At 43.1% G+C, this 14,694-nt stretch overlaps 1 pseudogene; it reads left to right on the top strand.

Annotated features, from left to right (window-relative positions):
* Positions 1-535: 535 nt before the first annotated feature.
* On the top strand, positions 536-2,888 carry LOC125174561 (elongation factor 1-alpha 1-like; annotated as a pseudogene).
* The last annotated feature ends 11,806 nt before the right edge of the window (positions 2,889-14,694 follow it).

Raw genomic sequence — 14,694 nt, 5'->3', positions numbered from 1 at the left:
CACCCAGAGATATCTGAGGCTGTCCTTCAATTGCCATGTTTATTAGCCTTGGTTGGGTTAGTGGTCCACCTTGGGCCAATCAGCCAGGTCTAAAGAGTAGGCCAAGAGGCTCCTAAGTAGCTCAGTGAGTTAGGCATCCGGCTCTTGAATTAGGCTCAGGTCATGATGCCTGGGTTGTGGGATCAAGCCCTGCCTGGGGCCCTGCACTGAGAATGGAACCTGCTTGTAATTCTCTCTCTCTCTCTCTCTCTCTCTGCCCCCTCCCCTGCTTTCTCTAAAATAAATATTTTTTTTAATTTTTTAAAAAAAGAATAGGTCAAATCTTATCTTTATGACAGCCAGCAGCTACCTCTGAGCCCTGTAGGTTTAGAGGGTTACAGGCAGGGAAAAGTAGTTTCCAGCGAAGGGAAGGCTAGACAGGCATCTCAACAGGCATATCCTCCACCCATTCATACGTGGAGGATTGTCATGAGCGAAATGAAGTTTAAAAATGTAGCTATGAGGTCGGTGACACTCAAGTTAGCAGCATGATGCAATGCGGCTGGGGAAGAAACTATGTCGGCCTCAAGACTGTTTTGGTTGTAACCGAAACCCATCCAAAGGCTCTTAAGCATATCACTCGAGATATTTAATACCTGAAGAAGGCTTTGATGTACGGAGGGTCACCTCTAGTTACTTGTTTTAACTATTACTCAAGTTGTCAAAGGTGTATTATTTTTTAAAATACTTTATTTTTTAGAGTAGTTTCAGGTTCACAGCAAAATTAAGCAGAAGGTAGTGAGGTTGCCCATAAACCCTCCTACCCCCACATTTGCATGGCCTCCCCCATTATCAAAGTCCCACACCAGAGTAGTACGTTTGTTACCGTTGATGAACCCAGATTGACACATCATCACCCCAAGTCCGTAGTTTTCATGGATATAGTTCACTCCTGGGGTTGTATATTCTGTGGGTTTGGACAAATGTATAATGACAGTTATTACCTGTTACAGTATCGTACAGAGTATTTTCACTTCCCTAAACATCTTTTGTTCTCTACTTATTCATCCTTCTGTCCTCGCTAAGTTTTGGCAATCACTGGTCTTTTAACTACCTTCATGATTGTGCCTTTTCCAGAATGTAATATAAGTGGAATAATACAGGATGTAGCCTTTGTAGTTACAACCCGAAAAGCACAATCCATGAAAGAAAGAACAACCTGATTTAAAAATAGGCCAAAATCTTTTTCGCAAGAACACAGGTGTCGTGAAAACCACCACTAAACCTGAACCAAAGTGGGAAAGGAAAAGACTCATATCAACGTCATTGTCATTGGACACGTGGATTTAAGGCTGCCACTGCCAGTCATCTGATCTACAAATGTGGTGGGACTGACAAAAGAACTCTTGAAAAGTTTGAGATGGAGGCTGCTGAGATGGGAAAGGGCTCCTTCACGTATGTCTGGGTCTTGGAGAAACTGAAAGCTGAACATGAACGTGGTATCACCGTTCATAGCTCCCTGTGGAAATTCGAGACCAGCAAGTATTATGTGTGCATCACTGGTGTCTCAGCACACAGAGACTTTATAAAATACATGTATAAAAAATGTGATTATAGGCACATCTCAGGCTGACTGTGCTGTCCTGATGCTGCTGGTGTTGGTGAATTTGAAGCAGGTGTCTCCAAGAAAGGGCAAACCTGTGAGTATGCCCTTCTGGCTTACACATAGGTGTGAAACAACTAATTGTTGATGTTAGCGAAGTGGATTCCGCTGAGCCACCCTATAGCCAGAAGAGATACGAGGAAATCATTAAGGAAGTCAGCACCTACATTAATATAACTGGCGGGGGCGCCCGGGCGGCTCAGTCGGTTGAGCGTCCGACTTCTGCTCAGGTCACGATCTCACGGTTTGTGGGTTCAAGCCCCGCATCGGGCTCTGTGCTGACAGCTTGCTCAGAGCCTGCAGCCTGCTTCAGATTCTGTGTCTCCTTCTCTCTCTCTGTCCTTCCCCGATCCATGCTCTGTCTCTCAAAAATAAATAGATGTTAAAAAAAATTTTTTTTTAGTTGGCTACAAACCCAACACAGTAGCATTTGTGTCAGCTTCTGGTTGGAATGGTGACAATGTGCTGGAGTCATGTGCTAACATGCCTTGGTTCAAGGGATGGTAAGTCACCCGTAAAGATGACACTGCCAGTGGAACCACACTGCTTGAAGTTCTGGACTGCATTCTGCCATCAATTCATCTGACAAGCCCTTGCATCTGCCTCTCTAGGATATATACAAAATTGGTGGTATTGGTACTGTCCATGTGGGCCAAGTGGAAACTGGTGCTCTTAAACCCGGCATGGTGGTCACCTTGGATCCAGTCAATATTACAACTGAAGTAAAGCCTGTTGAAATGTACCACGAAGCTTTGAGTGAGGCTCTTCCTGGGAACATTGTGGGTTTCAACGCCCAGAACGTATCTGCCAGAGATGTTTGTCATGGCAATGTAGCTGGAGTCAGTAAAAATGACCCACCAATGGAAGCAGCTGTCTTCACGGCTCAGGTGATTATCCTGAACCATCCAGGCCAAATCATTTCTAGATACGCACCTGTGCTGGATGGTCACACGGCTCACGTTGCCTACAAGTTTGCTGTGCTGAAGGAGAAGATTGATCGTTGTTCTGGAAAAAGGCTGGAAGATGGCTCCATGTCCTTGAAATCTGGTGATGCTGGCATCGTTGATATGGTTGCTGGCAAGCCTAGTGTGTTGGGAGCTTCTCTGGTTAGCCTCTTTGGGGCCATTTTGCTGTTCCTGACAGGAGACAGACGGTTGCTGTGAGTGTCATCAAAGCAGTGGACAAGAAGGCAGCTGGAACTGGCAAGGTCACCACGTCTGCCCAGAAAGCTCAGAGGCCTGAATGAATATTATTCTCAATACCTGCCACCCCAGTCTTAATCAGTGGTGAAAGAATGGTCTCAGAACCCTTTATGTCAATTAGCCATTTAATTTTATTTATTTATTTTTAAATTTTTTTCAACGTTTTTTATTTATTTTTGGGACAGAGAGAGACAGAGCATGAACGGGGGAGGAGCAGAGAGAGAGGGAGACACAGAATCGGAAACAGGCTCCAGGCTCCGAGCCATCAGCCCAGAGCCCGATGCGGGGCTCGAACTCACGGGCCGCGAGATCGTGACCTGGCTGAAGTCGGACGCTTAACCGACTGCGCCACCCAGGCGCCCCATCCATTTAATTTTAATAGTAAAAGACTGGTTAATGATAACAATGCATCGTAAAACCTTCAGAAGGAAAGGAAAATGTTCTGCGGACCATTTGTTTTGTGTGTAAATGTGGCAGTTTTCAGTTATTAGTTTTTTTTTTTTTTAATGAGTACTTTTTAATGGAAACAACTTGATCAAAAATCTGTCACTGAATTTCAAGACCCATTAAACCAAAGGTTTAATGAGAAAACTGTATCTTCTTTTGGTCAACACTGTAACTTCATGTAGTACTATTCAGGTAAAAGATTATGAGTTGCCCATAACCTATTTCTGGTGTTATCTTATGTCAAAACTCAGAATTTGGGTTAACATTTTTTTCTGGATGGGAATTTTTTTCACCTTGTCTGAGGGAGAGAAGTCATCTATTTAAGAACATAGTAAAAAGCTATGGGGAAAGGGGATCTGTTGGTGCAACATATCATAGCTTAGAACAGATAAGCAAAGAGTAACAGTATAAGATAGCTTATAAAAAGGTTAAATTCTGTAATACTAAAATCAGTGTGTCTCATATAATTTGTATTCTATCAATATTGGGTAAACTTGGTGATACCAAAAAAAAAAAAGGGGGGGGGTGGGTGAGGGTAAAGATTTTAACAGATACCTCACCAAAGAAGATATACACATGGCAAATAAGCATATGAAAAGATTTTCCACATCATACATCATCAGGGAAATGCAAATTGAAACAACAATGAGGTAATGCTACACATTTATTAGAATGGTCAAAATCCAGAACACTGACAGCACACAATGCTGGTGAGGATTTAGAACAACCGGAACTCTCATTTAGTGCTATAGGAATGCAAAATGGTACAGTCATTTTGAAGGACAGTTTGGCAATTTCTTACACAACTCAACATACTTGTACTGTATGATCCAGCAATCATGCTCTTTGGTATTTACCCAGAGGAGTTAAAGACTTATGTCCACACACATATACCTGCATGTGGATGTTCATAGCAGTTTTACTCATAATGGCCAAACCTTGGGCACAACCAAGATGTTCTTCAGCAGGTGAGTGGATAAAGAAAGTATAGTGTATCCAAAGACTGGAATATTATTCAGCAATGAAAAGAAATGAGCTATCAAGGCATGAAAAGACATGAAAGAAATTTGAATGCATATTACTAAGTAAAAGAGGCCAATCAGAAAAGTTGTAACATTTTAAAACCTAGGTTCTTCCAAAGGCTTTATGTTTAATTCACAACTCCTACCCTTATTTATGTCTAGTAATTTTTATATAGAAATAATATTAATCACTTTCATTTTTTCTCTGATTAATGTTGAATTAACTAAATTTAAGTAGTAAGTTGTCCTAAGTAATTAACCCTATTTATAAGCTTATGATTTAATTCTCTGAAACATTTTAAGTGCATTTAAAATTAAAATATAAGGTTTTCTAAAACACTTCAAACATCTGATGTGGCAAACTTATAAAACTAACAAGCACAATTTTTCTAGGCCTTTAAGTAATTATTAAAATTTCATAAACCTAGTGAATGGAGTTTCTTAAGATTCACGGTGGATGACTATCAAATGTTTTCTAGTATTAATGCTCCCCTCTTTGCCTTTAGTTAAAACCTCTGAGCTTTAGCTGGACATATGTCCACCCAACAATAGACTACATTTTGCAGACAGCCGTGGCCATGTGACTAAGTTTGGACCAATGGGATGCAAGTAGATATGATATATGCTACAACTAGATCATCTCCCTTAAGACACTTGCTGTGGACCCACCTCTTTCCCACTTCCCTGGGATGTGGTGGTGAGCAAACATCAACCATGCTGATGAAGATAACACAGGCAATGGCAGAGCCAAAGGAGAAAAGGAATCCATTCCCCAGACCTCACACAGCAAAGCTGCTTGGCTTACAGCTTTGGACCCCTTACTACTTGACTGTTACATGAGAGTGAACAAACTTCTATCATCTCTGAGCAATTGTACTTTGGGGTTAGATTGTTCCCCAATAATACAACATTCAAAGACTTCCTATAAACTCAATTAGTTATAATTTCTTAAATGTTTCAAATTCAAATTGCAAGTCCAAAAGCTCAGTTTTCTCATATGTTAGATTTTCTTCAATGTTTCGAGTTCTTTAAGTAACACATAGATTATAATGATGATTAAACACTTGTTTCTGCTGTTACCACGAAAGGGATGCCATATTTCATGGGATCTAAGATGTCTTCGATTTGTAATAATGTCACCATTTATAATTGATGCCACAGATTGCAGAATGCATTCCAAATTCCAAGATGTTAAAACAGAAAATGTAGCAATACTCTGGTTCTAGTTCAGCTCACCATCTATACTGATCTGTGCATTTTCTTCAGGTTACAAATTCACTTACCCAACCAAGAGAAGAAGATTTGCTGCCGTAGGCCATCTGAATCTAGTAGTGGAAGATTCAGGATTTTGAAGTAGTTACGGATTCAAGTTCTTGGTAGAGAAGTGAAGGCAGGACCTGGATGTGGGTGCTTGGTACGTCCAGAATGACTCTACCTGAGAAGTGTATATACCAGTTGGGATACTGGAGTTTGACTTTGTCCTGTCAAAAGGAAGCTCAGTGCCCACACCTTTAACCCAGAATCTAATTTCATAACACGGTCTTCTGTGTTTTCTGGGTGGCTTTCAAGTTTCTCCTTCAACCTATTTTAATTGCATCTTCTTTCAACTTCTTATCACTTGATTTGAGTAGACATACCCCATACAGACTCACACCCATACATACACATGGCAGATTGCAGCTGTAAGATTAGGGTTATTTGAATGCTTTCTGCAATACTCTATATTTTATATTTTTGCCTATCTCATTGACCACCATTTTGTAATCGTGGCAGTGAACAGGCAAAAACAGGGATTTATTGCAGGATTCCAGACTATATCCTAGATTCTGGGATAGGATCTGGGGCTCCTGAGGAGCCAGATGTGACATTTTTGGTTTCTCTGGGACTACATGTATCTGTCTCTGCTCTGCTCATGAACCATCTGACCCTGCCTCCCCCTTCTCCCCACCCCATCTTGTCTCTCTGGACACAAGTGCTCTCTGGTTCTCCGTGCCCACTTGGAAGATGGCTAGCCCATAGCCAGAATGTCCTGAGGACAAACATGCTGAGTTCAAGTGACCAACAACACTGACACTCATCTTTCATATGAAACCCATCTTGAATCCACAACAGTGTAGCCATGAAATGCAAACACTTAGTCCTCAGGAAAGAGCCATCCTCGGAAGCTGCAGACAGGGCAGGTCTCACCAAATATGGCTGCTTGGGGAGAGTAGAGTTTGGTGGCTAAGGATATGGAGCCCAAGCCAGACTGCCTGGATCCAAACCCAGGTCCTGCTGCTTCATGGCTGTGTGACCTTGACCAAGTAACTGAATGCTCAGAGCCTTAGTTTCCCCATCTGTAACATAATCATACCTGAGGCATAGGGTTGTGGCAAGGGTTTCATGCTGTATGTGGAAAACATGGGGAAATCTGCCACGTGGGAAGTATTCAATAACTAGTTTGCCATGTATTCTGATGGCAGAGACAGGAAACAGAAGCAGGTTGTGTGAATGTGCTCTCCACCTCAGGTGCTGGAATCTTTGCATTTATGTCTTTGCTTGTTTATTTGTTTATCTAAATCAACTGCTTTGGCTCCCATCTACCAAACCTAACAAGCTATTCCATCTCAGTCATGACTTGCTTCGGGAATGCTCATTCTCCATCCAGACCAAAGAGATGCATCCAGAGGTAGAGGATTGCATCCCCCCAGGCCAACATGAGTGTGAGTTCATTGATTCACTCACTGTGGAGTGGTCATTATATGTGCTGAGGACTGGGGATGCAATGGTGACCAAAAGCACCATGGTGACCTTTCTGCCTCTGGAAGAACAACTTCAAAAGTGTAATCGGCAAGGCTTGGTGATCGGATGGATGTGGAGGGTGAGCGTGAGGAGGGGGTCAACAGCATGCCTGGGCTTTTGTTTTATGTCATTGGATAGATACTGATGACATTTAGGGAGACAGCGTGAGAAGGAAGTCACAATTCTTGTTTGGGGCAAAAGCCAGGATGTTTGGAGTGAGAGTGGGGCACTGAGAATCAGGCTGCCAAGCCCCAGCCCAGCCCCACACTCAGCAGCACTGCAACATCAGGCGAGTCCCTTAACCTCTCTATCGGTTTTCACGTCTGAAAACGAGGAAAGTAATAGCTTTAGGTCACAGGGCTGTTGTGAAGATAAAACATATTTATACAGGCGTATCTCATTTTATTGTGCTTCACTTTATTGTGCTCTGCACATATTGCGTTTCTTACAAATTGAAGGTTTGTGGCAACCTGGCATCGAGCGAGTCTGTTGGCACCATTTTTCCAACGGCAATTGCTCACTTCCTGTCTCTGTGTCACATTTTGGTAATTTCACCATATTTCCAACTTTCTCATGGTATTTGTTACAGTGATGGGCTCGCTGATTACATCTTGCTGAAACCTAAGATGATGGTTAGCATTTTCTAAATGAAAGTATTTTTAAGGAAGGTATATACATCGTTTTTTTTAAGACACAATGCTATTGCTTACTTAAGAGACCCCAGTGTAGTATAAACATAACTTTTGTGTGCGCTGGAAAACCAAAAAATCCATTGACTTGCTTTATTGCAATATTCACTTTATTTTGATGGTCTGGAACCGAAACCACGATATCTACAAGGTGTGCCTGTACACATAAAGTGTCTGCAACTGTGCCCGGCTCTCTAAGTGTCACCTTCGGCACATGATGGGTTTGAGGTGCCTTTGAACCATCAGCAGAATGCAAGCTCCCGAGAGCAGGGATGTGGTCAAATTGCTCTTGGATCCTGGCCCCTGGTATAGAGGCTGACACATAGAGAGTACCCAACAAATATTTGTTAGCAGGACAAGGTAAGGATTTTGTCTAGAGGGTGAAATGCGAATATCAACCTATGAGTCCCTGTATGGGTAGGAGCTGAAGTCTTTGGCTAGGTTGAGTCCCTAGGGAGGGAGAATAGAGGGAAAAGGGTCTGAGCTGGAGGGCTTGAGGAGCCTTAGACCTGGGGCCAGGGGGTCCATTTGGGACATGGGCGTCTCCCATTTCTGCCCCCACGCCCCTTGCCTTTTCAGCCTCATTCTCCCCAGGGATCCCGAAACGTAAACATTCTAGGGAGTATTTGAAGACAGCTTGAACCTTAGGATAAGGATGCTGGCCTTTCCATCCTAGTGTGGGGTGGGAAAACGTGGCATTTTCTACTCCTGGATCCACAGCTGGGCAGAACAATAATATTGCAACACCACTGGAGTTTTTCTTCCTACGAATCTATCCTGTGGAGAGTCAGCTATAACCCATGCCGGCTGTCCTGTTCCTGCAGCCGAAGTCCCGTACGCCACCCCCCACCCCCTCCCTTTCCTCCCTCTGCTCTTGTTGGAAGACCTCGCAGGTGCCAGAGACTGGCCCCTGAACTCTTTCAGGATGGTCACCCTGTCATGGCTCATATGCCTCCCTGGGCCAGCTGTCTGGCAATTTCCCCCTGTCTTTGATGGTGTTATTTCCCCACGGCCTGCAAGTTCACTCTTGGCATGCCAGGGTGGGGCACTCAGCCAGAGGGGCCCGCAGGAGGCTGAGCGCCTACACTTGTGAGCCCACCTCAACGCCTTCATGACCAGTGTCAAGGGCAGGCTGTGGAAATGAGCAGGGAGAGGGTCTGATTCCCAGTGGAGGGCCTGCCAGAAAGCCCCAGCCTGCTTCCGTGAACTTCCCCAGCTCAGCAGATAGAGCCCAGGCCACAGAGGACAGAGAGGGGCAGAGGGAGGACCAGGGCAGTCTTGTCCTTGAAAACCTGAGGAAACAAGGTCGCTGTCAAATTAGGTTTCAGGGTTTTAAAAAGCTATTTTTATTATATGCATTTTCCCATTGCAAGATCAATAAAATCTCATTACAGAAAATTTGGGAAACAGGAACAAAAATTCCCCAAATCCCACAGTGCAAACCCAGCCACTGTTGACATTTTAGAGGTTTGTTTCTAAACTTCCTATGTGTGTGTTTTTATTTACATAGTTTTAATCATGCTGTATATATATTTCTGTGTTCTATTTTCTTCTTGGTACGTAATCGTTAGCATTTCCATGTTCTTTTTATTTTATTTTTATTTTTTTTTTTGCATTTTATTTATTTTTGATAGACAGAGAGACAGAGCACAAATGGGGGAGCGTCAGACTCTGAGCTGTCAGCACAGAACCCAACGTGGGGCTCGAACCCACAAACTGCGAGGTCATGACCTGAGCCGAAGTCGGACGCTTAACCGACTGAGCCACCCAGGCGCCCCTCATTTCCATGCTCTTAACTGACCTTTGTAACTAGTATTAAACACTGTTACATTATATTCTACCCAAGGAAATGCTGTTGTCCACTCAATCATCCCCTTTTGGACATTCTGGTTCACACTTTTTCGCTCTTCGTTCTTATAGCTAATTCCAAGATGAAATCCTTCTGCGTCGGATTTTTCTGCAGTTAGGAATGCTTCCTTTGGTTGGCATCCCAAAGTAGGACACCTTGAATCATTTATGGCTCCTTAGGTCTATTGCCACTGTTTTTTCCAAAGGGCGTGCCGGCAGTGTGGAGCAGATTAGAATCGGAAGCAGGGGAAACTGAGGTCCAAAGAGCAAGGACCCTCTGCTCTCAGTACCCCAGAAACTGCAACGTGGCTTCCCCAGGGCTCGGGCGAGAGGTCAGAGGTTCTAGGAAGAGGACCTGGGGATGACTGGAAACGCCTGATTTATGTGAAAATCTGTGCCAAAGAATGTGAGTAATAAGTCGATGTGTAATTGCCCGTGTGCGGATGTCGTGTTCCCAGGCCTCCCCAGAGCTGCACCACCCTGAGCAGCTGATTGCTCGAGTGCTATATAGCAGTGAATTACAGGAGAAGGACAGGTGAAGGCCACAATCCTAGGGGTGTAACATTTAAAGGAGAAGCTCTAATCACCTGGCAGGTGGCATGGAAAGTTACTGAAGGACAGAATGCACCCCACCCCGATGGCTCCTGGAAGCCACCTCGCCCCCACCTCACTTAGAGCATCATATAAAAAGAGAGTTCCAGCACCTGCTCCCTGCTTGGTTCCAGGCTGCCTGCCTCAGCCCATTCCCCCCACCTCAAGCCATCCTGGATTGTATCCTTTCGATGTACAGTCTTACTGGACATTCTTTCATGTTTCAATTATGTCCAGTGGCAAGGTCCTTGTATGTTTGAATTTGGTTCCTTCAAACCATAATTCTGGTTCCAGCACCACCTGCTAGCATCTAGCAGGCTTTGGGGCACCTCTCCGCTTCTTCCTTTCCCATGCCATCAGGACGACCGCACCTCCCTCCCTGAGCTCTCTCCTTGTGCGGTTGGGTTCCACGGCCCAGACCCCGCTGGCATCTGTATCTTCCCCCGGCCCAGACCTTTCTGCTGGGCTCCAGGCCCACATTCCAGTCTGGAATTCCAAATGCAGTTCAGATGCAGGAGTCCAGGTGAACCCAGCATCTCCCCCTTTGGGTTGCACCTGCCCCAGCCCCTCGTCCTGTGAGTGGTACCACGAAACAGCCAGGTCTTAGGCCAGAAAGGCAACCCTCCCAGGCGTGCCCTTACTTCTTCCCTCCCATCCAATCAGTCGCCAAGTAGTTTTCAAATCCACCCCTTCCTTCTGACCCACCTCCCTCCGGGGTCCTCCAAGTGACTCCTGGGATCACTCCTCACTGACCCAAGTCTTCCTTCTTTCACTCTGTGGCTCCCAGAGTGCTCCTTCTCAAATGTCCATCTAATCAGGTCACTTCTCTATTTCAAAGTCTAACTGGCTCCTGGAGCAAGGGATGCTACAAGGTAACATTCCAGATCCTTTGATTCATTTACTCATTCGGCAGATACTTACTGAGGTCCTACTATCTGACGGGCACCGTGCCGGCAGTAGGTATGCATTGAGAAAGAGAACAAACATAGCGATATAATATTCAGTGAAATTCAAGGTCACCTGTGAATGGCTCTTCCATACATATCCAGTTTAATCTCTCAATGCATCCCTGCCTTTTACCATGTAGTCCTACCCATGACCTTGCACGTCCCTGCCTTTGATGAGTTGCTTCCCAGACTTGTATAGGCTTCTCCGTTTCTTTGGATAAATGTGTTCTTCCTAACTCACTTGTGCTCTCTCAGCTCCTCGAAAGCTTTCCCTAACACCCCACCCCAACTCCTCCGGATTGATCTGCCCTTTCTCTATGCCCCAGCACCTGTGTTTACCTCTGTGATTGTATTTACTATGCAGTGTGGTGACATAATTCACTGGCCTGTATTCTCTTTCCCACACACACACACACACACACACACACACACCTGCTCCTTAAGATAAGAATATTTTTTATCACCCAGGCTCAGCAATGTGTGGTACATAGTCAGCATTTGGCAAATATACCATATAAAAGTAACACATCATTCTTGTTGTTGAGTTAGTATCATATTTAATATGATATATAAATTTATATAATTCATAATAAGTACAGGTAACCATCTTGGTCACTTTGGATGCAACATTGAATAAGCTATTGAGAGAGTAGCATTAAGTACATCTATTCAGTGCCCATCGAACTAGTTTTTGCTTGGTGCCTACTATGTGCCAGACATCATGTTAACACTAGAGATACGGCAGTGAAAAAGTCAGACAAAACCCCTCTCCTCATGGAGCTTGTATTCTAGTGGGAACTTCCTTCTAGTGGGGAAGGAAGGAAGGAGCTAATTCTTGAGACTTAGAAGAACAGTGGAAGTAGGAAAAAATGTCTAGAAAATATTCCATATGAAGCCGTTCTAGACCACCTCCATCAAGATCTTGAGTGGCTTGACTCAAAATTCTCAGCTTGGTCCTCTCTCCATCCTTCCCTCCTTCCCATCCTTCCTTCCTTCCTTCCTTCCTCCCATCCTCCCTTTTTCCCTTCCTCCCTCCCTCCCTTCTTTTTGGTTTGTTTTAGTTATACAAAATCATACCTATAGCTTCTCCCAACAGCACTCAACCCTCTCCCTATAGGCAACCACCATTTTTAGGTTTGGATACTTCTGAAATTATTTCTTATGTGTATGTATATATGACCATATATCTAAAAGTATATGGTACTGTCTTGTTTTGATATGAATGTACTATATTGTGTGTATCATCCTGAAACCTGCAAATTGTTTAGTTTTCTCAGAGGTAATAATATGTCTTCAAAAACTCCCCACTGTCACTATGTAAAACTCTATTTTGTTTTTTAAAACTGTTACTTAGCATCTCAACATGCCATAATTTACCTGTATCTTGGTGTATTTAATCATTCTTTTTTGTATTTAGTTACTTGGTTCTATAATGACTCACTATCCAATAGAGCAAATCCTTCAGTGTTAGTATTCTTCTTATGAGTGCTTTGCTAAGAGAATAAATGTTGTTAAAATGTCCATATTATCCAAAACAACCTACAGATTTCATTCAATCCCTATAAAAATATCAAAAGCATTTATCACAGAATTAGAACAAACAATTCCAAAATTTGTATGGAACCACAAAAGACCCGAATAGCCAAAACAATCTTGAAAAGGCAAAACAAAAGTGGAGATATATCACAATTCCAGATTTCAATTTATATTACAAAGCTGTGGTAATCAAAACAATATGGTACTGGTACAAAAATAGACACATAGATCAATGGAATAGGATAGGAAATCCAGAAATAAACCCACAATTATATGGTCAATTAATCTTTGACAAAGGAGGCAAGAATACACAATGTGAAAAAGACAGTCTCTTCAACAAATGGTGCTGGGAAAACTGGGCAGCAACACGCAAAAGAATGAAAATGGACCACTTTCTTATACCATACACAAACTCAAAATAGATTAAGGACCTAAATGTGAGATCTGAAACAATAAAAATCCTAGAAGACAGCACAGGCAGTAACGTCTCTGACATTGGCTGTAACAACAGTTTTCTAGACGTCTCTTGAGGCAAGGAAAACAAAAAAGCAAAAATAAACTATTGGGACTACAAAATAAAGAGCTCTGCAAGGCAAGGAAATGGTCAACAAAACTAAAGACAACCCACTGAATGGGAGAAGATACTTGCAAATGACACATCTGATAAAGGGTTAGTATCCAAAATACATACAGAACTTATACAACTCCACACCAAAAAAAAAAAAAAAAAAAAAAAAAAACAATAGAAAATTGGCAGAAGACATGAATAGATATTTCTCCAAAGAAGAGATCCAGATGGCCAACAGACACACAAAAAGATGCTCAACATCACTCATCATTAGGGAAAAATGCAAATCAAAACCACAATGAGATATTACTTCACACCTGTCAGAACGGCTAAAATCAAAAACATAAGAAACGACAGGTGTTAGCGAGGACGTGGAGAAAGGGGAACCCTAGTGCACTGTTGGTGGAAATGTAAACTTGTGCAGCCACCGTGGAAGACAGTATGGTAGTTCCTCAAAAAATTAAAAATATGATCCAGTAATTGCACTACTGGGTATTTACCCAAAGAATTTGAAAACACAAATTCAAAAGGATATATGCAACCCGATGTTTATTGCAGCATTATTTACCATAACCAAATTATGGAAGTTGACCAAGTGCCCACTGGTGGATGAATGGATAAAGAAGATGTGGTAAATATACACAATGGACTATTATTTAGCCATAAAAAATGTTACCATTTGCAACAACATAGATGGGTCTAAAGAGTGTAATGATAAGCAAAATAAGCTAGTCAGAGAAAGACAAACGTTACATGATTTCACTCATATGTGGAATGTAAGAAACAAAATAAACGAACATAAGAAACAAAAGAAACAAACCAAGAAACAGACTTTTTTTTAACTTTTGTTTTTTAAAAAATGTGTGTTTATTTATTTTGAGAGAGAGAGAGGCACTGAGAGAGAGAGAGAGAGAGAGAGAGAGAATCCCAAGCAGCCTCTGTGCTGTCAGCACAGAGCCTGACATGGGGCTCATTCTCAAACTGTGAGACCATGACCTGAGCTGAAGTCAAGAGTTGGACACTTAACCAGCTGAACCACCCAGGCGCCCCAAGAAACTGACTCTTTTTTTTTTTTTAATTTTTTTTTTCAACGTTTATTTATTTTTGGGACAGACAGAGACAGAGCATGAACGGGGGAGGGGCAGAGAGAGAGGGAGACACAGAATCGGAAACAGGCTCCAGGCTCCGAGCCATCAGCCCAGAGCCCGACGCGGGGCTCGAACTCACGGACCGCGAGATCGTGACCTGGCTGAAGTCGGACGCTTAACCGACTGCGCCACCCACGCGCCCCAAGAAACTGACTCTTAACTATAGAGAACAAAGTGACGGTTACCAGAGGGGAGGGGAGTCGGGGGTGGGTGAGATAGATAAAGGGGATTAAAGAGCACACCTATCTTGATGAGCACTGAGTGCTGTATGGA

This window comes from Prionailurus viverrinus, chromosome C2, assembly GCF_022837055.1.
Source record: "Prionailurus viverrinus isolate Anna chromosome C2, UM_Priviv_1.0, whole genome shotgun sequence".
NCBI classification, from domain to species: domain Eukaryota; kingdom Metazoa; phylum Chordata; class Mammalia; order Carnivora; family Felidae; genus Prionailurus; species Prionailurus viverrinus.
This window is presented reverse-complemented; position numbering and strand designations above follow the sequence as displayed.